General features: G+C 42.9%; 1 non-coding gene across 1 annotated transcript; it reads left to right on the top strand.

Moving 5' to 3' along the window:
- Positions 1 to 18,607: 18,607 nt before the first annotated feature.
- LOC139029759 (U6atac minor spliceosomal RNA) lies at positions 18,608 to 18,733 on the top strand. Its single transcript, XR_011481961.1, has one exon. It is a non-coding gene; the product is annotated as a U6atac minor spliceosomal RNA (small nuclear RNA).
- The last annotated feature ends 548 nt before the right edge of the window (positions 18,734 to 19,281 follow it).

Raw genomic sequence — 19,281 nt, 5'->3', positions numbered from 1 at the left:
GGAATTGAGGAGAAGGAAAGCCAGTATCATTATCATGCTGAAAAGTCAAAAAGAAACTGGGCTTATAAACCATGTGAAACGAAATAATAGTGGAAGGTTGGAATTAAATTCTAAAATGCCTGAGATAACCAAATGAATTTCTTCCCATACATAAACATGGAGAACCTCTAAAAGAAACAGTCATAGAAATAAGGGCTAAAGAGAAATTTTCAAGGCTGTGAATGAGAGCAGAAATGAGTATCTCTAGAGAAACAGGGACATAAGGAGCTTTCCTTTCTATGCTGCTTTGCAGGAAGTTGAGCATGAAAAACCTCTGTTGGGAATGAAGACAGGATGAGCTATGCTGCGGCCAGCACTTTGCCTCCCTGGCCCTTCCACGCAGCAGGGACTGCAGGGAGAGGCAGAAGAACAGCCTCTGGGATCTGCCCTTGAATCCAAGCAACCAATGAGGCTTAGCCTGGAGACCAGCTTAGGCACCAGCAGACACTGCTCCGTGTTGACTTGGAGGCCCTGGTCTAGGGGACGAACTGGTGCTGTGGTGGGTTAAACAGTGGTCCCTCCAAATGATGTGTGTGCACTGTCAGTTCAGTTACATCTGACTGTTTGTGACCCTATGGACCGTAGCCTGCCCGGCTTCTCTGTCCATGGGATTCTCCAGGCAAGAATACTGGAGTGGGTTGCCATCCCCTCCTCCAGGGGATCTTCCCAATCCAGGGATAGAACGTGTCCTTGTCTCTTACATCTCTTGCATTGGCAGGTGGGTTCTTTACCACTAGCACCACTGGGAAGCCCTCTGAAAGATACAGCCAACCAGAACCTGGGGATGTGATCTGATTTGAGAAAAGGGTCTTTGCAGATATAATTAAAGATCTTGAGAGAAAATCATCTTGGATTACCTGGGGGGGCCCTTAATCCAGTGACAAATGTCCTTATAAGAGACAGAAGAGGAGAAGACAGAGAGACAAACAGAAGAGAAGACTATGGGAAAAGGGAGCCATCAACTGCAGATATGTAGCCTGGGTCATATTTGTCAATATGGCAGGAAAGTTCCTAGAAGTAAAGGTCTAAATTCATATTTGGGAGGGTTGCTCTTCCAGTGTCACAAATTACAGCCAATATCTGCATGTTATAATTTGTAAGGGAGAAAAAATATCTAAAATATCTTTTTTCTCTATGCTTCTAAGTTTTCTGCAGGGACCCCTATTACAAAAGACAGATTAACAAGAGAAAAACAGACAAATTTATCAAAGTTTTACATGACACGGGAACCTTTATAAGAAAATGGAGACCCAACAAATGGTTCAACCAGAGTGGTTCTATGCTGGGTTTGCTGAAGAGTGGAGGGCAGCTCTCGCAGGAGGGTTTTATGACCCACTTCATGAGAAGATCAGAAAGTCTTTCCTGCACCTGCCATTCCTCAAATTCCTCCAACTTGAAATACTCAGTACACCGAGGTGCCATATTTTGGGGGTAGCATGTCCTAAACACCATCAGATTCTTGGGATATTTGCTCTCCAGGCCAGGATTTTTCACTCAGTTACTAAGCACAAACTGACCACGATCTCCAGGATTGAGTTTCTGCCCCCTAGAGGTGTTCAAGGACCACTGTCAATGTGGATCCTAATATTGATTGTTTGTTTTGCCTTTATCAACTCTGTGGATGTGACTCTCTCAAGTTAAATCCAGAGTAGAAGGTATCTAATTTCTTAAAGGTCCATAAATTTAAAATCTATTGGCTAACCAAGTGTTCTATTTCAAATACTTCTTGCCCTATTACAAGGTTAGATTTCTTTGGCCTGTGTGTTATGGATAGGTATGTCAGGCATGGTTGGCTGACCTCTGTATTGCTTTCTGGAGACACAAGCTTTTCTTTAGCTTTCAGTTCCATGGGTGTTAGTTCTAGAAGGTCTTGTAAGTCTTCATCATCCATTCAACTTCAGCTTCTTCAGCATTACTGATGGGGGCATAGACTTAGATTACTGTGCTATTGAATGGCTTGCCTTGGAAATGAACGGAGGTCATTCTGTCATTTTTTATATGAAATTCAAGTATTGCATTTTGGACTCTTTTGTTTACTATGAGGGCTACTCCATTTCTTCTAAGGGATCCTTCCCCACAGGAGTAAATATAATGGTCATCTGAGTTAAATTCACCCAATCCAGTCCATTTTAGTTCGATGATTTCTAAAATGTCAGTGTTCACTCTTGGCATCTCCTGTTTGACCACTTCCAATTTGCCTTGATTCGTGGACCTAACATTCCAGGTTCCTCTGCAATATTGCTCTGTATTTACAGCATCAGACTTTACTTCCATCCCCATCACATCCACAGCTGGGTGGTATTGTTGCTTTGGCTCCATCTCTTCATTCTTTCTTGAGTTATTTCTCCACTGATCTCCAGTAGCATATTGGGTACCTACTGACCTGGGGATTTCATCTTTCAGTGTCCTATCTTTTTGTCTGTTCATATGGTTCATGGAGTTCTCAAGGCAAGAATACTGAAGTGGTTTGCCACTCCCTTCTCCAGTGGGTCCATTTTGTCAGAACTCCTCTGCCATGACCCGTCCATCTTGGGTGGCCCTACGTGGCATGGCTCATGACAAGGCTGTGGTCCATGTGATCGGTTTGGTTAGTTTTCTGTGATTGTGGTTTTCATTCTGCCCTTATCCTTATCCATCTGCCCTCAGATGGATAAGGATAAGAGGCTTATGGAAGCTTCCTGATGGGAGAGACTGACTGAGGGGGAAACTGGATCTTATTCTGATGGGCGGGGCCATGCTCAGTAAATCTTTAGTCCAATTTTTTGTTGATGGACAGGACTGTGTTCCTTCCCTGTTGTTTGACCTGAGACCAAACTGTGGTTGAGGTAATGAAGATAATGGAGACCTCCTTCAAAAGGTCCCAGGCATACACTGTCACACTCGGGGTCCCGACCCTGCACCAGGCCACCATTGACCCACACTTCCACCAGAGACTCCTGGACACTCAAGGGCAAGTCTGGGTCAGTCTCTTGTGGGGTCACTGCTCCTTTCTCCTGGGTCCTGATGAACATAAGATTCTGTTTGTGCCCTCCAAGAGTCTGTTTCCCCAGTCCTGTGCAAGTTCTGGCAGCTCTGTGGTGGGGTTAATGGCGACCTCCTCCAAGAGGGCTTATGCCATACTCAGGTCTGCTGCACTCAGAGCCCCTGCCCCTGCGGCAGGCCACTGCTGCCCCGAACCTCCACAGGAGATGCTCAAACACAGTTCTGGCTCAGTCTCTGTGGCCTTTTCATTATAAGGGACTGGAATGGAAAACTAGAAAGTAAAGAGATACCTGGAGTAACAGGCAAATTTGGCCTTGAAGTACAAAATGAAGCAGGTCAAAGGCTAACTGAGTTTTGCCAAGAGAATGCACTGGTCATAGCAAACACCCTCTTCCAACAACACAGGAGACGATTCTACACAAGGACATCACCAAATGGTCAACACCGAAATCAGATTGTTTATATTCTTTACAGCCAAAGATGGAGAAGCTCTATACAGTCAGCAAAAACAAGACCAGGAGCTAACTGGGGCTCAGATCATGATCTCCTTATTGCCAAATTCAGACTCAAATTGAAGAAAGTAGGGAAAACCACTAGACCATTCAGGTATGACTTAAATCAAATCCCTTAGAATTATACAGTGGGACTGACAAATAGATTTAAGGGATTAGATCTAACAGACAGAGTGCCTGAAGAACTATGGACAGAGGTTCATGGCACTGTACAAGAGGTGGTGATTAAGACTATCCCCAAGAAAAATAAATGCAAAAAAATTAACAGTTGTCTGAGGAGGCCTTACAAATAGCTGAGAAAAGAAGAGAAGCTAAATGCAAAGGAGAAAAGGAAAGATATACCTATTTGAATGCAGAGTTCTGAAGAACAGCAAGGAGAGAAAACAAAGTCTTCCTCAGTGATCAATGCAAAGAAATAGAGGAAAACAACAGAATGGGAAAGACTAGAGATCTCTTCAAGAAAATTAGAGATACCAAGGGAACATTTCATGCAAAGATGGGCACAATAAAGGACAGAAATGTTATGGACCTAACAGAAACAAACGATATTAAGAGGTGTCAAGAATATACAAAAGAATTATACTGAAAAGATCTTCATAACCCAGAAAACCATGATGGTGTGATCACACACCTAGAGCCAGACATCCTGGAATGTGAAGTCAAGTGGGCCTTAGAAAGCATCACTACAAACAAAGCTAGTGGAGGTGATGGAATTCCAGTTGAGCTATTTCAAATCCTGAAAGATGATGCTGTGAAAGTGTTGCACTCAACATGCCAGCAAATTTGGAAAACTCAGCAGTGGCCACAGGATTGGAAAAGGTCAGTTTTCATTCCAATTCCAAAGAAAGGCAATGTCAAAGAATGTTCAAACTATGGCACAATTGCAGTCATCTCACATGCTAGTAAAGTAATGCTCAAAATTCTCCAAGCCAGGGTTCAACAGTACATGAACCATAAACTTCCAGATGTTCAAGCTGGATTTAGAAAAGGCAGAGGAACCAGAGACAAAATTGCCAACATCCATTGGGTGATCAAAGTAATAAGAGAGTTCCAGAAAAATATCAACTTTTGCTTTATTGACTACGCCAAAGCCTTTGACTATGTGGATCACAATAAACTGTGGAAAGTTCTGAAAGAGATGAGAATACCAGGCCACCTTACCTGCCTCCTGAGAAATCTGTATGCAGGTCAAGAAGTAACAGTTAGATCTGGACATGGAACAACAGACTGGTTTCAAATTGGGAAAGGAGTACGGAAAGGCTGTATATTGTCACCCCGCTTATTTAACTTACATGCAGAGTACATCATGCAAAATGTCAGGCTGGATGCAGCACAAGCTGGAATCAAGATTGCTGGGAGAAATATCAATAACCTCGGATATGTAAATGACACCACCCTTATGGCAGAAAGTGAAGAGGAACTAAAGAGCCTCTTGATAAAAGTGAAAGAGGAGAATGAAAAAGTTGGCTTAAAGCTCAACATTCAGAAAACTAAGATCATGGCATCTGTTCCCATCACTTCATGGCAAATAGATGGGGAAACAATGGAAACGATGAGAAACTTTATTTTCTTAGGCTCCAAAATCACTGCAGGTGGTGACTGCAGCCATGAAATTAAAAGACACTTGCTCCTTGGGAGAAAAGCTATGACCAACCTAGTTCAGTTCAGTTCAGTTCAGTTGCTCAGTCGTGTCTGATTCTTCACGACTCCATGAACTGCAGCATGCCAGGCCTCCTTGTCCATCACCAACTCCCGGAGTCCACCCAAACCCACATCCATCGAATCAATGATGCCATCCAGCCATCTCATCCTCTGTCGTCCCCTTCTCCTCCTGCCCTCAGTCTTTCCCAGCATGAGGGTCTTTTCAAATGAGTCAGCTCTTCGCATCAGGTGGCCAAAGTGTTGGGAGTTTCAGCTTCAACATCAGTCCTTCCAATCAACACCCAGGACTGATCTGCTTTAGGATGGACTGGTTGGGTCTCCTTGCAGTCCAAGGGACTCTCAAGAGTCTTCTCCAGCACCACAGTTCAAAAACATCAATTCTTTGGCACTCAGCCTTCTTTATAGTCCAACTCTCACATCCATACATGACCACTAGAAGAATCATAGACTTCACTAGATGGAACTTTGTTGGCAAAGTAATGTCTCTGCTTTTTAATATGCTGTCTAGGTTGGTCATAACTTTCCTTCCAAGGAGTAAGCATCTTTTAATTTCATGGCTGCAATCACCATCTGCAGTGATTTTGGAGCCCAGAAAAATAAAGTCAGCCACTGTTTCCACTGTTTCCCCATCTATCTGCCATGAAGTGATGGGACCAGATGCCATGATCTTAGTTTTCTGAGTGTTGAGCTTTAAGCCAACTTTTTCACTCTCCTCTTTCACTGTCATCAAGAGTCTCTTTAGTTCTTCTTCACTTTCTGCCATAAGAGTGGTGTCATCTGCATATCTGACAGCATATTAAAAAGCAGAGGCATCACTTTGCAGACAAAGGTCCACCTCATCAAAGCTATGGTTTTTCCAATAATCATGTATAGATGTGAGAGTTGGACCATAAAGTAAGCTGAGTGCTGAAGAATTGATGCTTTTGAACTGTGGTGTTGGAGAAGACTCTTGAGAGTCCCTTGTTCTTCAAAGAGATTCAAGCAGTCAATCCTAAAGGAAATCAGTCCTGAATATTCTTTGGAAGGACTGATGCTAAAGCTGACACTCCAATACTTTGGCCACCTGATGGGAAGAACTGACTCATTGGAAAAAACCCCTGATGCTGGGAAAGATTGAAGGCAGGAGGAGCAGGAGACGACATAGGATGAGATTGTTGGATGCATCACCAACTCGATGGATATGAGTTTGAGTAAGCTCCGGGAGTTGGCAATGGACAGGGAAGCCTGGCGTGCTGCAGTCCATGGGTTCGCAAAGAGTCAGACATGACGGAGTGACTGAACTGAACTGACTGAGAACTTAAACCATGATAGCACTTCTATTGAGACTCAAGATGAGAAGAAATAGATGATCCATTGAGCTAAAAAACCATGTGATTTGGTTCTCCTCCTTTTAGTTTATGTTTAATACCATTTTGGGAATAGCACATCACACCACTAGATCTTCCCACTTACATATTCAGAACCCAGCAGTCTCTTAGATATAGGTGATGGGGTTTCCTCACCACAAACCAGAGTAACCTTAAATAATACTTCCCTACTTTTCTCGTGTCATAGGCCCATGGACTGTGATCACATTTGCAAGGCACCAGGTGTAAAGAGAAGTGGTTGTTGAAGTACAAGCATTCAACCGGGGATGTGCCCAGGTGCCCCAGCTGTCTGAGACCACCTTAAGACAATGCATACCAACACCTCAGTCCACCATAGACTCACTGAAATCCATCCTTCTATTAGGCCAGGTCAGTAGAAAGTGAAGTTGCTCTGTCATATCCGCCTCTCTGCGACCCCATGGACTTGTAACCTACAAGGATCCTCCATCCATGGGATTTTCCAGGCAAGAGTTCTGGGAGTGGGTTGCCATTTCCTTCTCCAGGGGATCTTCCCGACCCAGGGATTGAACCCAGGTCTCCCACATTGTAGACAGATGCTTTACCCTCTGAGCCACCAGGGAAGTCATGGTCTGTAGAGAGTCAAACAAAGAAACCATGCTGGTTTTTTTTTTTTTTTAACTGAATTCACAATTTGGGCAATGCCATTAATCTGCATTGAAGATTATTAATAAGTCTATAGTGATCCACTGCTATGTAGATGGTACGGATGGATGTGGTTCATTATACCACACACATCCTCTCCATCACAACCCACGGGAGATCTTTCCTCTGATCTCAGTAACAAGAAAAGCTGTGTGCTTTTGAGCACCTGTTTATGTTTGGATGTCCCAGGCAGGATACAGTGAATCTTGTAATGGATCAAATTCCTCTGCTAAACTGGCTCTGGGGGTTTAGAATAAACTTTGAAGTCTATATCTCACATGTTTATAGGACTCCCAGGCATGCGTCTTCTGAACTAATCTAACACATGGCTTCATCTCACTTTCCTACCCTTATGTTCCCCAACAGATTTTCATTTACTTCACCCTGTTATATTGTATGTAGTTTCATAATTCATTTGAGACCATTTTAGGAACAGAGTGGGAATGGAAGGAAGAGAGAGAGAGAGGAAAGGAAGGAAGGTAGGAAGGCAGACAGACTGACTCAAAATTCTAGACCAATTTACATCTTGTTTATTTGTTCAGTTAAGTCAGCCCTACAAGATAAGCTCTCCATGGTGTGAACTATAACTTACTTTTATACACTCAAACTTATGGCTCCCAATAAATAAGTAATTGTGGATAAAACTACTATCACAACAATGTGACTATACCTAATACTACTGAATTGTGTACTTGAAAATGGTTAAAATGATAAATTTTATGTTGGTGTATTATGTATATTTTTCCACAATAAAAAAATTTGTAAAGCTATTCTTTAAGATTAAAAAAATTCTGTAGCTCTACTGAAACTTAATCTTCTATTTACCTTTGTGATATACCTCTCAGCCAGCCTGAGTCTAGAACATTAAAATGGAAATATCTGGGACTTCCCTTGGTGGTTCAGTGGTTGGGAGTCCGCCTGGCAGTGCGGGCACATGAGTTTGATTCCAGATCCAGGAGGATTCCATATGCCTCAGGGCAGCTGCGCAAGGGCACCACAATAATTGAAGCCCACAATCTCTAGAGCCCATGCTCCACAACCAGAGAAGCCACCGCAATGAGAAGGACGTGCATAACAACTGAAGAAAGCCTGCACTCAGCAATGAAGATCCAGGAGAGCCATAAATCAACAAATAATTTATTAAAATGCAAATATCTGTGATTGATATATGGTTCTTCAATAGAATTCCCTGAAGATACAAGTAGGCTTCACACTTTGGCAAATGGTTATGAGTGTGAATTGGGATTCCTGAAGTTTCTGGAAGTAAGCTATTCATCATCTGTGGCCACTGAAATCCCTACCATTCCTTTGGGTTAAGCCCATACTGAAAGTCAGATATCTTCTGCTAAAAGAGAAATATTTTCTGCCTACATAATTTTTTAAAGCTATCTAGCCAAGAGTATGACTCTGCGGAAGGGAATTGCAAGACAGGTGAATTGGGGCTGAGCTGAAGTTAAGAAAAATGGAGATAGTATGTCAAACAGGGTACATTCCATAGCATGGCAAGCTTGTGAGACCTGGTGAGAGGAAGAGTTCGCACACCATCATGGAAAGCAGCAAGGTATTGAGAGGTTAAAAGGCAGGAAGGCCAGGGGTCTCCAAATGGAGGAAATAGGCTGCAAGTGTCAGATATTTTTTCTCTCTCTCTTAAGCGGCAGGAGGAAAGAAGCTACTAGTGTTATATTTTTTCCCCTTCTCTGTACAAATTTAGAAAGAGGTTTCTCTTAAAGTTCTGTGTTGCCATAAAGACACCCAGTTCCACCTGAGCTTAACTTTTCTCAAACCTTGAGCTAACCAACATGTTTTTTCTTACGGAAATGTTTGTCTTAAGCTATGTTAATGAACTATGTATTTACCCTAGATATTGTCTTTCTTCAGGCCAGAATACTGGAGTGGGTAGCCGTTCCCTTCTCCAGGGGATCTTCCCAACCCAGAGATTGAACTCAGGTCTCCCACATTGCAGGCAGATTCTTTACCAGCTGAGCCACAAAGGAAGCCCAAGAATACTGGAGTGGGTAACCTATCCCTTCTCCAGTGGATCTTCCAGACCCTAGACAGCATATTAAAAAGCAGAGACATTATTTTGCCAACAAAGATCCATCTAGTCAAGGTTATAGTTTTTCCAGTAGTCATGTATGGATGTGAGAGTTGGACTATAAAGAAAGCTGAGTGCTGAAGAATTGATGCTTTTGAACTGTGGTGTTGGAGAAGACTTTTGAGAGCCCCTTGGACAGCAAGGAGATCCAACCAGTCCATCCTAAAGGAGATCAGTCCTGGGTGTTCACTGGAAGGACTGATGTTGAAGCTGAAACTCCAATACTTTGGCCACCTGATGCGAAGAGTTGACTCATTTGAAAAAATCCTGATCCTGGGAAAGATTGAAGGCAGGAGGAGAAGGGGACAACAGAGGATGAGATGGTTGGATGGCATCACCAACTCAATGGACATGGGTTTGGGTAAACCCTGGAGTTGGTGATGGACAGGGAGGCCTGGCGTGCTGCAGTCCATGGGGTCACAAAGCGTCGGAAATGATTGAGCAACTGAACTGAACTGAAATGTCTTTCTTCAAATTCATTCCACCATAGACTCAGAACTGACTTGACAAACCTGTTTGTTTTACTCACACATTGTTCTCCTAATCTATGTTAATGAAACTGTATTACTTATCTGGAAACCTGCCTTTCTTCAAGATTCATATCCATACTTTTATGGCCAGGGATGACTCTCCTGGTGCCATATGTTATCTCAAAATGCATGTTGTGGGTGAGGGGCCTGGTGCCATTCTCTGAGTTTTGAGACATTTACTTTCTCTAATTAGCAGACTACTAGTAGCTATATAATATCCAGCTAAAGACTAGCAGGGGGCACTCTTTCTGCCCCCTTCTGATGTCTATGTCAGAAGCTTTCTCTATCTCTTTTATACTTTAGTAAAACCTGATTACACAAAATCTCTGAGTGATTAAGCCTCATCACTGGCCCCAGATTGAATTCTTCTCCAGAGGCCAAGAATCCCACCTTCTTTCGTGGTTCAGCAACAACCTTTCAGTATGGTCAGGGCAATAATTGTGTGACCCTGGTGGAAAGGGACATTTCAAAAGGGAGGAGAAGAGCTGCAGAAATTCTGGAAGGTTTTTATCATAAAGACAGAGCTGCTTTCTGCTCAGAGTAGCCTAGAATTGTAGGATTTAGAGCAAGAAGGAATCTCAAATATCAAGTAATGCCACACCTTTCTCTCATAATTGTAAAAGCAGAGATGCGTCAAGGGGCAGTTGGTTGCATAATCAAGAGAAAATTCAGACCCACAAACCAGTGCCACCTCCACTGTAGCCTTCCAACTCGTTCATATCGAATAGGCGATTTTTATTTCCTAATTTCTGCCCAATTATTTGATCCTAGCAGCTGGGACACCAATGATTTCTCTGAGTAATAGATTGCTTAATGGTTGTAAAAGCTTATGATGATAGCGGGGAATTCGCCTTGCAAATGACAGCAGGTGAAAATCCTGCACTGACTCGAGAATAACGTGCTAATCTTTCCCCAATGAAGGTAGATGATTTGTTTACATCTTAGAAAATACTTGGCAGCCTTTGCTGCCATTTTGCCAAGAAAAATCTCCTTCCAACACTATTTCCACTTGGGCATTCATCATCCCAACCCCACAGGCTAAAAATATCAAGGCATCATGGCAGGGAGTTGAGAAGGGAAGGAGGGCAAGCCTTCCTTGCTGTGGATGCCACCGTCTCACAAGTGCAGCTCTGTCTTGTGGTGTCCAAAAGTGGTTTCAGCCATTTTGCCAAACAACTCCTTCTCCCAGCTGCCATGACCACTCATTGATCCTTCCTCTCGTTGATGCTTCCCTCTCATTGATCCTCTTCTGGTTTTCTCCTTTTCTACCTCCTGAAAGCCCTCTTTTTTTAATAACCGTCTGGTTCATTACCACTTGACAGAGCTATCCTTCTTCCTTTTCTTTCTGTTTCCATGTTTCGGAAACACCTTAAATGTTTATCAGTGAATCATGCACACTCCATCTTTATTTAAAGGTGATTCACCATCTTTACAGAATCTGAAAACCACATCCCAGGTAATCAGAAACATGAGTGCATTAGTGTCTCCACCCTAACTTCCTCCAAAGAACCAAGGTTGCAGGTGGGTAATAGCATTATACTCACATGGGCTTCCCAGGTGGTGCTAGTGATAAAGAACCAGTTTGCCAATGCAGGAGATGTTAAGAGTTGCAGGTTCGACCCCTGGGTCAGGAAGATCCCCTGGAGGAGGGCATGGCAACCCACTCCAGTATTATTGTCTGGAGAATCCCATGGACAAAAGAGCTTAGCAGGCTACGGTCCATAAGGTTGCAAAGAGTTGGACACGACTGAAGTGATTTAGCACACACACACGCACAATGACTATAAACTTCTTCAGTTACAGATGTTTACATGGCACTTACTATGTTCCAGGCAATATCTTCAATGTTTTTGAATTTTTAACTCATTTAATCCTCATAACAACCCTACAAGGTAGATAGTATCTTCATCCCCATTTTTCAGAAGAAATGTTAGATAACTCACTGGTAAACTTGGCTAGTAAAACCTACACACTTTGGCCCCAAAATCCATTCTGGTACCCTCTGCCATCTCCACACCCACACAGACTGGGAGAAAATGATGCCTCTTCTTGCCCAGCAACACCAGCTCTGACCCCGTTTTTCACATTAGACTCCATTGCCTTTGGGGCAGTGAGATGGGAAACAGAGATGGAAAGGAAGTCTGCAGATGGGCTGCTCTCTGTGTAGGTTGAGTGGCTGCTACCAGGCCCATTCTGAGGGGGGACAATGGTGCTTTCCTCCTTCCATCCAAGGGTTCAATGATCCCTCTTTTTTTGCTTTCTCATGGGCCTATTTGTAGCCATTTTCAGCACCAGTTCCCTGAGGCTCTGAATTCGAGGGTGCTGTGCTCAGCCATGTCCAGCTCTGTGACCCCATGGACTGGCTTGCCAGGCTCCTCTGTCCATGCGATTCTTCAACAAGAATACTGGAGTGCACTGCAATTTCCTTCTCCAGGAGATCTTCCCAACCCCAGAATCATACCCGTGTCTCCTGCATCACCTGCGTTGCAAGTGGATTCTTTACCACTGCACAACCTGGGAATCACTGATACACATATTCCCTCTTTTTTTGGACTTCCTTCCCATTTAAGGTCACCACAGAGCATTGATTAGAGTTCCCTGAGCTATACAGTATGTTCTCATTAGTCATCTGTTTTATACATAGTAGTTTATTTGTGTGTGTGTGAATCCCAATCTCCCAATTCATCCCACCCTCTTCTTCTGCTCCTTGTGTCCATATGCTTGTTCTCTATGTCTGTGTCTCTATTTCTGCTTTGCAAATAAGTTTATCTGTACCATTTTTCTAGATTCCACATATCTGCATTAACACATGGTATTTGTTTCTCTCTTTCTGACCCACTTCACTCTTGTATGACAGTCTCTAGGTACATCCATGCCTCTGCAAATGACACAATCTCATTCCATTTTTATGGCCAAATTATATTTTACCATATATATGTACCACATCTTTATCCATTCCTCTGTTGATGGACGCTTACGTTGCTTCCATGTCCTGGTTGTTATAAATACCACTGCAATGAACACTGGGGTGCATGGTGGTGGAAATGTAAATTGATACAGCCACTGTGGAGAACAGTATGGAGGTTCCTTAAAAACTAAAAATACAAGTACCATATGACCCAGCAATCCCACTCCTGGGCATATGCCTGGAGAAAACCATAGTTCTATAAGGTACAAGGCAGGAAATTTTCATCTCTACTGTACAGAGAGGGAAAAAGAGACACCCGAGACCCCATGGCTTGTCGGAGCTCTTACGGCCAGTGAATGGAGGAGTGGCAGTCCACGGCCACCAGGCATTGCCACTGGTCTACTGTGGGGGTCACACAGCCCCTCCCACACCTGACCTGTCCCACGGTGTCTGCCCCTGTGTTCCAGGACCAAGAAGAATGCACCAGCTCCTCCCCTAGATTCACGATTCCCACTGGCTGCCTGCTGTGAAACACCCACTGCGAGAGTAACACAGGTAAGTGGAGTCTGCACAATGGCCTCAGATATATTGAAAATGCACTTCTTCCCTTTTCTGTGTCATTGGCAATACTCAGTGCCTTGAAGCACCATGACAAAAAGATCCAGGAAGTGGTGTTCCCAGTCAGCTCAGTTCAGTCACTCAGTTGTGTCCAACTCTTTCTGACCCCATGGACTGCAGCATGCCAGGCTTCCCTGTCCATCACCAACTCCCAGAGCCTACTCAAAATCTTGTCTGTTGAGTCTGTGATGCCATCCAACCATCTCATCCTCTGTCATCCCCTTTTCCTCCTGCCTTCAATTTTTCTTAGCATCAGGGTGTTTTCCAATGAGCCAGTTCTTCATGTTAGGTGGCCAAAGTATTGGAGTTTCAACTTCAGCATCAGTCCTTCCAATGAATATTCAGGACTGATTTCCTTTAGGATGGACCATTTTGATCTCCTTGCTGTCCAAGGGACTCTCGAGAGTCTTCTCCAATACCACAGCTCAAAAGCATCAATTCTTCAGCACTCAGCTTATTTTATGTTCCAACTCTCACATCTGTACATGAATACTGGAAAAACCATAGCTTTGACAAGACAGACTTTTTGTCAGCAAAGTGATGTCTCTGCTTTTTAATATGCTGTCTAGGTTGGTCATAGCTTTTTTCCCAAGGAGCAATCATCTTTTCTTTTCATGGCTGCAGTCACCATCTGCAGTGATTTTGGAGCCCCAAAGAATAAAGTCTGTCACTGTTTCCATTGTTTCCCCATCTACTTGCCATGAAGTGATGGGAACAGATGCCATGATCTTAGTTTTCTGAATGTTGAGCTTTAAGCCAACTTTTTCACTCTCCTCTTTCACTTTCATCAAGAGGCTCTTTATTCTGCCAGAAGGGTAGCATCACCTGCATATCTGAGGTTATTGATATTTCTCCCAGCAATCTTGATTCCAGCTTAAGCTTCATCCAGCCTGGCATTTTGCATGATGTACTCTACTTATAAGTTAAATAAGCAGGGTGACAATATATAGCCTTGACGTACTCCTTTTCCTATTTGGAACCAGTCTGTTGTTCCATGTCCAGTTCCAACTGTTGCTTCCTGACCTGCATACAGGTTTCTCAAGAGGCAGGTAAGGTGGCCTGGTATTCCCATCTCTTTAAGAATTTTCCACAGTTTGTTGTGATCCACATAGTCAAAGGCTTTAGCATAGTCAATAAAGTAGAAGTAGATGTTTTTCTGGAACTCTCTTGCTTTTTCGATGATCCAATGAATGTTGCTTGGCAATTTGACCTCTAGTTCCTCTGCCTTTTCTAAATCCAGCTTGAATAACTGGAAGTTCTTATTCATATGCTGTTGAAACCTGGCTGGGAGAATTTTGAGCATTACTTTACCAGCATGTGAGATGAGTACAATTATGTGACAGTTTGAACATTCTTTGACATTGCCTTTCCTTGGGATTGGCATGAAAACTGACTTTTTCTAGTCCTGTGGCCACTGTTTGGTGTCCCCAGTGGTTGTCCAAAATCCAATCCTCACTTTAGAAGTTAAATGTTCTTGCTTCTCTCTCCCTCTCTCTCTTCTTTTTCTGTCTTGCAACTCTATTTTCCTTTCCTTAATAAATCTAAATGTCAGAAACACATTTTCTCCTTTAGGGAATGTTAACTACAGTAGTCATTTTAAAAATCTATTATCTCACTCTGTCACTATTTAGGCAATAAAACTTATAAATAAATTTTATGGAGATAATGTCAGTTGAATATTACACAGCCAATTCAATTAACCTAATATTGAATTTAGCAGGGGAAATGGGCCTTCAAGGAGCTGGGGAAAGAGAGATTAGAAAGAGCTTCGAGGAAGATTAGATTAGCTAGATTCACAGACTGACTGCTAGCTCACAGATCTTGATATGCTTTGGCAAGAAAATGAAAGTATCAGGCCAATTTCACATTTGTTGGTATTATTTTACTCTTAGGCAGAATATCTAAGTTGTACTCATTCCTTGACAGAGAAAGAGAAAAAGGAAATCTTATTTGTACCCCTGAAACTTCCTTCACTGAAATAGGACGTTAAGAAGAGAATTGATAATGGTGGGAAAAATCTTCTGGCTGAAACTTATCTATTATCACCCCACTACCTCCCGTCAGTTGAGAATGTTAGGACAATGTATGATCCCAAAACGTCTATGTTAAGATGAACTCTTACGAGGCAAACAAAACACTATGTCAGAGATACTTCACTTACATTGTTCTTGTCTCCTGCTTCCTCATAGAACAGTGAGGAGTTTTCTGAAAGTACTAACTTAGGGTTTCAACACCATGACAAAAAGAGAAACACTAAATAGATGGTCATCTTGAATCAAAAATTGAGTTTATCCAGTTCAAGATAATTCAGATATATACAATTTTCACATAACCGTAGGATACAAATTCTATTCAAATTCTCATAGACTATAAACTAGGAGCCACTGGAACATTTCCAGGGACATGAAACAAGGTGCAAAACTTTCATGATCTAAAGGTATTCCTAGTGCTTTTCAGATCTGCTATATCCGTCTACTTCTCTGTATACTCATTCTATTAATTTTTGAAAGTTTGATTTTGAAACACCAATTAAAAATCTTAATTGAGCTATTTAAAAAATAACTGTAATATCCAGTGAAATTACATGTAACAGTGTCCTGTATTTTCCAAGTCGCCTATAAATGTTTTATCATTAAAAAAACAGTAAAGAAAAAAGAAACTAACACTTCAAAGGACAAAAAAAAAAGTGAGTTGATAAGAATGTCCATGTGCAAGTCCATTTGAGGCCAAAAGAGAAACAAGTGCAGTAAATACACTGCCTGGTGGGAAGCCCTCACACAGACCATCTTAGGGGACTCTAAAAACACTGCTCAAATGGAGAGAGGAAAGCAGGCCTGCCAAGAATGCTGCATATGGCAGCAGGAGATCGCATCTCACTATGACAGATGCTCCCAGGATGGACGAGGGGATCCCACCTATTATGATGGCAGATACATAATCCAGGACAGTACCACAGCCCGAGGTCGTTCACGAAAAGCCCAAAGCACACCTCCACATCTTTCCCCTCACTGAACCAATTTCATCAGTGAGAGCCCCTAAAGCACTATTTGGCTTTTGCTTTTGATAATTTTTTCACTGTAGCAAAATATACTTAAGATTTGCTATTTTAACCATTTTAAGTGCATAATTCCATGGCATGAAGTATATTCACAATGTTGGGCAGCCATCACCACTCTCAATTTCCAGAATCGATTCCAAAATTGATGATTTTTCCACCATCCCAAACAGAAACTTTGTACCTGATAAAGAATAACTTCCCCTTCCCCCAGCCCCCTAGCCTCCCAGCCCCTTGTAACTTCCATTTTACTTAATTTCTATGAATTTGCCTAGTGTAAATATCTCATATAAGTGAACCCATACAATATGGGTCCTTATGTGTCTGGACTATTTCATGTGCATAATGTTTTCCAAGTTTATCCAAGGTGCAGCTTGTTTCAGAATTTCATTCCTTTTTAAGGCTGAACAACATCCCAGTATGGATGGATCTACCACATTTCGTTTGTGCAATTTGTCTGCCAATGGACATTTGGGTTGTCTCCATCTTTTGGCTGTTATGAATAGCTCAAGGATTGGTTTAATCACTGAAGCATTTTAAGCAGAATGGAAATCTGATCAGATTTCTATTTTAGGAAAATCATCCCACATATCTATCAGTCAAGTTCCAGCCAGAAAACAAATTATATCAGTTATTTTAATAGAGTTTAATGTAAAGAGTTATTAGCTAGATAAATGAAAAGGCAAGAAGAGACTAGTACATTATCACAGGAGTGGGAACTATAGAAGGCAGCTGCTACCCCTAGGGGTTGGGGATACAGGAAGAAGAAGTTGCTAAGATGCAGAAGAAGCCCGAAACTATAGAAGGCAGCTGCTACCCCTAGGGGTTGGGGATACAGGAAGAAGAAGTTGCTAAGATGCAGAAGAAGCCCCTTGAAGCTGAATCTCAGACCCTTGAAGAGACAGTGCCACTTAGCTGGTATTGGCGTCTCTGAGCTTTGGCGGGAGGTGGGGGGGGGCTGTGGTATTTGGACCCCCAAACACTGAGGAAGAGTGCTGCTCAGCTAGTGTCCGTGTCTCTGTGCTCAGAGAAAACCCAAGTGATTAGGACCCCACCTTCCGAGGGGGCATTGCTTGGCTGGTGCTGATATCAGTGGACGTGATGAGAGTAATTCTGTGAGTATTGTAAAGACTGCAAGCTGAATTCAAACGCTGCTGCAGGAATGAACTGGCACAGCTGGGTGAAGAAGCAAGGTGGGTGAATCACACCAACAAAAACAGGAAGCTGCCCTTCTCCCGCCTCTAATCTTACAGGCTTCTCCTAGGGCCTCTGTTGCCGGAGCCTGGCAGGGATCCACCTAGCAGAGCAGAAATGTGGTTCACGGAGCCCCTGCCCCAGTGTTGCTAAACAGTGTACAAGTGGGTTTGAAGCCAAGAGATGATAACTTAATATTAGACTAGTCCTATTGCAACAAAGGAAGAAATTGGAGGCAGCAAGCCTGGCATCAGGAACAAAGGGTGTGTTGGGCATAGTCCCAGTGGTAGATGATCCTTGGGGGTGACTGGCCCAGTTTGATGTCCCTACATTGGGAACGGTCCTCCACGACCACGTCTGTATTATGTAATACCATCCACTGACCGTAGCTGACATATCAAGGGTGATCAAGTAACCCAAGCTGAACTCAGATCCTCTTTCTAACATTTGAAATCTGGAAAGGCTAAATCCTGGGGTTCATTCAAGCTGAGTTGAGTAAGTGGGTCTGCGTACACTTCCTGCTGTGGTCACCAGAGCTCATTCAGCCCTTCCCTTCCCGAGTTCTTGGTTGTGCAATTCCAGCTCTGATCCCATGAGATAGCCCAGAAACCATCCAATAAATTCTTCCTTTTCTTTAAGCTAGCCAGAGCCCTTTCTGTTCCTTCTGAGTTTTCTCTAACCTCCCAGAGTTTACATTCCTGGGGAGTTAAAGAAATGTAACCAACATCAACAATGAGGGTTGCTAAGCATTCTGAGAGGGAAGGAGCTGGAGCAGAGGGTGTGAGCCAGAGCGGGGGGCACCTAAGCTCATGGGGGTGGGGTGAACGTGAGGGAGAAGCAGGAATGGAGTGGGTGGTGTGGTTGAATATTTCAGATGCAGGAGTCAGCTTGAAACCCCACAGGTTAAAAAAAAAAAAAAAAGTGTGACACATTTGAGTGAATGAAAGCAGCTCAGAATGGCTCAAGTAAAGAAGTAGGTGGAGTGTCATATGAAAGGCAAGAAGGTTAGCACTCCCATTGACAAGGATGGAAGAAGCCCTTGGACCCAACAACTTGCGTTTGGTCAAAGCATTGCCACCTATTTTGTGGCATCTAACCATTGTTTTTAAATGAAAACAGAAATATACATACAGAGAACAGGTTAGTGGTTACCAGAGGGGTTCCACTGTATGGTCACACATGGAAACTAAGATTTTCATGGTAAGCAAGCTGGTCCCATCACTTCATGGCAAACAGATGGGGAAACAGTGGAAACAGTGACAGACTTTATTTTTGGGGGCCCCAAAATCACTGCAGATGGTGACTGAAGCTATGAAATTAAAAGATGCTTGCTCCTTGAAAGAAAAGCTATGACCAACCTAGACAGGGTATTATAAAAGCAGAGACGTTACTTTGCCAACAAAGGTCCATCTAGTCAAAGCTATGGTTTTTCCAGTAGACATGTATGGATGTAAGAGTTGGACTATAAAGAAAGCTGAGCTCTGAAAAGTTGATGCTTTTGAGCTGTGGTGTTGGAGAAGACTCTTGAGAGTCCCTTGGACTGCAAGGAGATCCAACCAGTCCACCCTAAAGGAAATCAGTCCTGAATATTCACTGCAAGGACTGATGCTGAAGCTGAAACTCCAAAATTGGCCACCTGATCTAAAGAACTGATTC

This window comes from Odocoileus virginianus, chromosome 19 (genome assembly GCF_023699985.2).
Source record: "Odocoileus virginianus isolate 20LAN1187 ecotype Illinois chromosome 19, Ovbor_1.2, whole genome shotgun sequence".
Lineage (NCBI taxonomy): Eukaryota > Metazoa > Chordata > Mammalia > Artiodactyla > Cervidae > Odocoileus > Odocoileus virginianus.
Note: the sequence above shows the minus strand (reverse complement) of the source record. Positions and strands in the feature narration are given on the sequence as shown.